We start from the raw sequence: 7,560 nt of genomic DNA, 5'->3' as shown, positions 1-7,560 counted from the left end.
TACTTTCCTTTACAGGAGAATCAGAAAAACATTCTGACTAAATTTTAAACCAGTCATATAAATCCTGTTTTGAGAATGTATACTAGGACCATACAATATTGCAACTAGAAACTCTGGCCTTCTGTGTCCTCTTAAAATGTTTCAACACAAATTGCGCATATTGCATATATATATATATTATATAGTAAACACCATAAAAGGATTGTGCACCATGAATAACACAATATGGATTCAGGAAACAAATCACATAACTTGTCAACTCGAATATTACATAATAAATATCTTAGAATAGTGGCATACAATAAACAACATGAAATAAACTCGAGGAGAGAATCGTGCGTCTTGCCGATTCGAGTGTCACTATGTAAAATACCAAGAAATGGTAGCACACAATGAATATCAAAGTCAAATCATCATTAATCGAATCGCGCGTCTTGCCAATCCGTAAAACACGATGTAAATGTCAAGAAATAACAGCTCACAATAAATAACAAGATCAAAGTACAATGAAACGGATTGCGCTTCTTTTGCCGATTCTTAAGCCACTATGTAAATGTCAAGAAATGGTAGCGCGCAATGAACAACAAAGTTAAATCCTCATGAAACGAGTTGCGCGTCTTACCAATTCGTAAAACATCATGTAAATGTCAAGAAATAGTAGCGCGCAATGGACAACAATGTTTAAACACCATAAAACGAATCGCGCGTCTTGCCGATTCTTAAGCCACCATGCCAATGTCAAGAAATGGTAGCACGCAACGAATAACAAAGTCAAACCTTTATGAAATAAATCGCGCGTCTTGCCTATTTGTAAACTACCATATAAATGTCAAGAAATGGTAGCGCGCAAGTAATCTGTTACTTATTTAAGAATTCAAACCAAGAATATGAAAATTCTAAATAACGGTGTTGGGACAGTCCAACCACCGTCTTACCGCCTGGAACAATGATCACCAATGAAGGATTAGGGAAGAAGACTGGAAGATCCAAATAGGCCGCCGGGAAAGGAGCTCAGGAAGAAGCTGCTGCTCTGCACCGGGCCCTCTGAATAGTGAGCACTGGGAGTTGGGCTGGCTCTCTTTTATAGAGTCTTGGCCCAGACCAGAACCACGCCCAGGCATGTTGCAGGGAAAGTCTCTGGAAGGCCCTGGAAAGGGGCCACACCCTAACACACTCTGAAAACCTGCAACAATACATTGCAAAGGAACAGTATTTGTAAGCATATTAAAAAGAGGTTTTCAGGATTGAACTCTGCAATGCAAAAGGTTAAACCACAACATATCAGCACAATGCATAAATTACTTTGTTTTGAGAGTGCTGGGTTTTTGCATTTTTGTCGCCAATAGAGTGCGTACTGCTCTGGTGTTGACAGTACTCCCCTCTCCCAGACGCGCTCTAGGGCCTGGTTTGCTTGGATTAAGACAATGAAAGCATCTCACAAGTACTGGAGTATGAACATCAGATGCGGAAACCCATGAGTCACTTTCAGGACCATAACCTTTCCATGAGATTAAGTACCATAGATTACGCCCTCTCAGTTTAGAATCCAACACTTTCTTGACTTCTTCCCCTTGTACTAGAACAGGAGCTGGATGAGGGTGGACCTTTTGGACTGCCTTTTTCAAGAGGGAAGTGTGGAACACTGGATGAATCCGTAAGGATCTGGGCAATTGTAGTTTATAGGTCACCGGATTGATTTGCTGAAGGACAGTATAAGGACCTATGAATTTAGGGTTAAACATGTGCTTCTTCTTGAAGTCTATATGTTTTGTGGAAAGCCACACTTTGTCACCTGGTTGATATTGCGGTCCCTCACAATGTTTCTTGTCATAATGCCTTTTATATTTTTGAGTGGCTTTTTCTAAATGCTGTTGAATCAGTTTCTGGGTTTGATGTAAATGCTGAATGGTTTCTGACACAGCTGGAGTAAGAGAACTTTCTTGAGGAATTGTGATGGGCAAGGGGTCAGGATGATAGCCAAATAAACCAAAAAAGGGTGTAACGCCAATAGAAGTGTGGAATGAGTTATTGTAAGCTAACTCAGCTAACCAGAGTATAAATGTCCAAGAATGAAGTGCCTTTTCAGCATAGGCACGTAGGTATTGTTTCAAAGTCTGATTTAGTGTCTCCGTTTGACCATCTGTTTGAGGATGCTGACTAGTAGATAGCGTAGATGTCACTTGGAGTGTTTTACACCATCTCTTCCAGAAATTGGAGGAAAATTGTGACCCCCGATCGGAGAGGATAACCTTTGGCAGTCGATGATAACGAACCACTCTGTTCAGTAAAATAGTTGCCAATTGACTAGCAGTGGGCAATTTTTTACAGGCGATGAAATGTCCATATTTCGTGAGACTATCTTCCACCACCAGAATTACTGAATGCTGTTGAACCACTGGCAGACCGGTAATAAAGTCTAAAGAAATGTGCTCCCATGGACGACTCGGGGTTGGAAGTGGATGTAACAACCCTTTTGGTTTTGAATGACTTGTTTTAATGCGAGCACAAACTTCACAGTTGTTTACCATTGCTTTTACATCTTTTATTGGGTAGGCCACTAAAAATAGCATTGGATCAGTTCAAGAGTTTTAGGAGTACCTTGGTGACCTGCCGTAGGTATAACATGCAACCAATGAAACACTATCTTGCGAAGTTTGGTAGTGGTAATGAACAAACGAGCGTCATGAAAGGGTAAACCTTGCTTGATTGACCTTTTGGGATCTGCTTGGGCCCATGTTTGCCATTTTTCAACAGTGAAAGAGTTGCGAATTTCTTCAAAGAAATCTTCAGTTTTTATGATACATAGAACCTTGTCAGGAGCAATGATAGCTCTGGAGGCTTGAAATGCAGGCAAAGTGGTAGACTCTTGACAGGACAAGGCATCAGCCTTGCGATTATCTTTACCAGGCCGAAGGTTACTACAAAATAAAATTCGGCAATAAAAAGCATCCAGCGTAATTGCCGAGGGGTCAAAAGTCTGGCGGAACTCATGAATTGAAGATTACGATGATCAGTATATACTGTGACAGTGTATTTGGCACCCAACAAATGATGTCTCCATTCTTTAAAGGCGTCACGAATCGCCAGAAGCTCTTTTTCAGCAATGACAAAGTTCTGTTCAGTTTTGTTCAACTTCCGAGACATATAAGCTACAGGATGAAGTTGACCAGTGTCTTTATTTCGTTGTGATAAGACGGCTCCTATTGCTACATCTGAAGCATCAGCTTCCACTATGAAAGGTTGATTCGCATCAGGATGAGTCAAGACTGAGGCAGTGGAGAAAGCTTCCTTCAAAGTCGAGAAGGCTTGATCAGCTTCTGGGGACCATACAAACTTTTCTTTCTTTCTTAGTAGCTTAGTGATTGGAGCCACTGTCTGGGAGAAATGATTTATGAACCTCCGGTAAAAATTTGCAAACCCCAGGAAACATTGTACATCACGAACAGTCTTTGGGGTGGGCCAATCAGATATGGCTTTTACTTTCTTTTCTGCCATCACCATACCTTGAGGGGCAAGAATAACCCCTAAAAACTCAACTGTGGTAACATGAAACTCACACTTGGTTAGTTTACAATATTAATGGTGTTTTCGAAGGGCTGCAAGACTTTTCTTGACATGTTGTGCATGTTCGTTTTCATTGGCTGAGTAGATCAAAATGTCATCGATGTAGACTATGGCAAATATGTCGAGGTACTCTCTAAGAACGTCATTCAAGAAAAATTGAAATGCTGTTGGAGCATTACACAGACCAAAAGGCATGATGGTGTACTCAAAAAGGCCATATCTTGTCTTGAACGCTGTTTTCCATTCGTCACCCTCTCTCATTCTGACCAAATGATAAGCACCTCGAAGGTCAAGCTTCGTGTAGATTTTTGCTCTCTTTACTTGTTCCAATAAGACCGGAATTAGGGGTAAAGGATATTTATTCTTGATGGTGACTTTGTTCAAACCCCTATAGTCGATGCAAGTTCGAAGTTCTCCATTAGCTTTTGAAACAAAAAACAAAGGCGAAGCTGCAGGAGACTTAGAGGGGCGAATGAAGCCATTGTCCAAAAATTTATCTAGGTATTTTCGTAAATGTTGATTTTCATGTTCTGACAGAGCATATACACGACAGTTGGGAAGTATCGCACCTGGGGCTAGATCAATTTGACAGTCATAAGATCTATGAGGAGGTAGAGTCTCTGCTCCTTTCTCATCAAATACAACTTTGTAAGATGAATACTGTTTGGGCAGCTGAATTTCTTTCTCCGCGGCACTAGCTATGTAAGAGTTGCAAACTTTTGGTACTTGAATCTTTTGGAGACATTGTTCATTACATAGCGCAGATGAGAACACGATTTTTCATTCTGCCCAATTGATCTCCGGATTGTGATGAGTTAACCATGGCAAGCCGAGGATAATCCCATATTGGGGAGCATAGATCACGTCAAGGATGATTTTCTCTTTATGTTTCTTTCTTTTATTCTTATCTTCACAAATCATTGACAAGGGGATAGCCTGAAGAGTTACCGGACCTCCAGTCAAGAGTTTTCCATCGACTGCCTGGATGATTTCTGAGGTCTTCTTTTCAATACATGGGATCCCCCATGCACAAACCAATTGGACATCAACAAAGTTCCCAGTAGCCCCAGAATCGACTAGAGCCTTCTTGAAATAGATATTTTTCTTGACCTGAACTCTTATTTCCAGTTTAAGATGTCTAGATTGTGAAGGGTCCACAGTGACACCCAAGAGCAACCCTTCTCTGCATCTTGGGTGTTTTATTTTTCCAACTCGACCGGTGCTTTGGCTTCGACCTTCTGAACTGGACCTTGCTTGTTCTTTGGTTTGACTGGACAATCTTTGGCAAAATGACCTTTTCGCCCACAATAAAGACATTGTCCATTTTTTCTGCATAGGTCCTTTTCATCTTTGGTCAAAGGTCTTCTGATGGTTCCAATTTCCATTTGTTCCGGCGTTCTTTCTTTCGGAGCTCTTGGGTCTCTGTTCTCATGAACGCGCCATGAATATTTTTCAATCTTTTTGCCCGTTCCTTTACGTTCTGCTAAACGATGATCAAGTCTCAAGACAAGATTTATTAATTCTTGACAGTCTGTAGGTTGTGGGTCGATTTGCGCTAAGATATCTTTTAGTTCCTCTTTGAGTCCCTTGTAAAACAAGACCGCTTGTTTTTCTTCAGGCCAGGATGTCTCGGCAACCAGCCGGTTAAAGTTGGCTAAATATGACACTAGGTCTTGATTCCCTTAGCGTAAATCTAATAATTCACGATCTGTTGACTGTGTTACAGTTCTACGATCAAAAACTCTCTCAAATTTACGAACAAAATTTCTCTAGTTGTACAACAAGGGACTGTTTTTACGCACAAGAGGAATTGCCCAAGTAGCAGCATCCCCAGACAGATATAATAACAAGAAAGCTACTTTGGACTGGGCATCGGGGAAAGTATTTGGTCTGCAGGTGAAGTGTAGTTCCACTTGAACCAGGAAAGATTGCGCTTTCAAAGGGTCACCTGAGAAACGTTCTGGGGAAGCTAAAGGAATTGCAGAAGGAACATTTAGGGAAATCGGATTACTTCCAGATGCTTGAGAAGAAGTATCTGGCCAAGACACACCTGTGGGACTTTGTTCCTTCTTCTCTACCTTATGTTGCAACTGACTCACTGTCTCTGCTAAGCTAGTTGTCAATTTTTTGGATGATACCACCTCTGCTTGGAGCTGGGTGATAGCCTTGACTAGCTCGTCTAGCGTGGCCATGCTGAGAACATACACAAGCCAGGAGGACAATAATTCGTGGGCTCACTATTCTGTCAGAGTCACCAGATCCTCGGGGTCTGTGCACGTTCCCAACATGTCCACCACTGAACAGCTCCAAGACTCTGATAGATAAATCACAGAGACTGAGAGAGTTCAAGAGGGGAAGAGGGGATTAGGAAGGGAGCAGTTGGGAAGGAGACCTGTAGTAAGAAAAAGGGTAGAAAACACAATATGAAAATTATATCTCCTGAAATCAATACTAGACTATGATTCTAAGCCTAGTCACTCTGAAAACATGAACAATCTAAGAGTTAAGTTTAAAATTACTAAGTTTTAAGATGGCCGGATACCTGTAGGGGAATCAAGATGAAATAAATGAAAACTTTCTTATTCAAGTACTTTCCTTTACAGGAGAATCAGAAAAACATTCTGACTAAATTTTAAACCAGTCATATAAATCCTGTTTTGAGAATGTATACTAGGACCATACAATATTGCAACTAGAATCTCTGGCCTTCTGTGTCCTCTTAAAATGTTTCAACAAAAATTGCGCATATTGCATATATATATATATTATATAGTAAACACCATAAAAGGATTGTGCACCATGAATAACACAGTATGGATTCAGGAAACAAATCACATAACTTGTCAACTCGAATATTACATAATAAATATCTTAGAATAGTGGCATACAATAAACAACATGAAATAAACTTGAGGAGAGAATCGTGCGTCTTGCCGATTCGAGTGTTACCATGTAAAATACCAAGAAATGGTAGCACACAATGAATATCAAAGTCAAATCATCATTAATCGAATCGCGCGTCTTGCCGATCCATAAAACACGATGTAAATGTCAAGAAATAACAGCTCACAATCAATAATAAGATCAAAGTACAATGAAACGAATCGTGCTTCTTTTGCCGATTCTTAAGCCACCATGTAAATGTCAAGAAATGGTAGCGCGCAATGAACAACAAAGTTAAATCCTCATGAAACGAGTTGCGCGTCTTACCAATTCGTAAAACATCATGTAAATGTCAAGAAATAGTAGCGCGCAATGGACAACAATGTTTAAACACCATAAAACGAATTGTGCGTCTTGCCGATTCTTAAGCCACCATGCCAATGTCAAGAAATGGTAGCATGCAATGAACAACAAAGTCAAACATTTATGAAACAAATCGCGCGTCTTGCCTATTTGTAAACTACCATATAAATGTCAAGGAATGGTAGCGTGCAAGTAATCTGAAACTCATTTAAGAATTAAATCAAGAATATGAAAATTCTCAATAACGGTCAGTCCAACCACCGTCTTACCGCCTGGAACAATGATCACCAATGAAGGATGAAGGCCAGAAGACTGGAAGATCCAAATAGGCCGCCGGGACAGGAGCTCAGGAAGAAGCTGCTGTTCTGCACTGGGACCTCTGAATATTGAGCACTGGGAGTTGGGCTGGCTCTCTTTTATAGAGTCTTGGCCCAGCCCAGAACCATGCCCAGGCATGTTGCAGGGAAAGTCTCTGGAAGGCCCTGGAAAGGGGCCACACCCTAACACACTCTGAAAACCTGCAGCAATACATTGCAAAGGAACAGTATTTGTAAGCATATTAAAAATAAGTTTTCAGGATTGAACTCTGCAATGCAAAAGGTTAAACCACAACATATCAGCACAATGCATAAATTACTTTGTTTTGAGAGTGCTGGGTTTTTGCATTGTTGTCGCCAATAGAGCGCGTACTGCTCTGGTGTTGACACTGCCAGGCCAGTGGTAAAACAGGAAAAAGGGTTAAGGCCCCCC

The sequence above is a fragment of the Pleurodeles waltl genome, chromosome 3_1, assembly GCF_031143425.1.
Source record: "Pleurodeles waltl isolate 20211129_DDA chromosome 3_1, aPleWal1.hap1.20221129, whole genome shotgun sequence".
In the NCBI taxonomy this organism is placed as follows: domain Eukaryota; kingdom Metazoa; phylum Chordata; class Amphibia; order Caudata; family Salamandridae; genus Pleurodeles; species Pleurodeles waltl.
The sequence above is the reverse complement of the archived record's forward strand: the minus strand, read 5'-3'. Positions refer to the sequence as shown.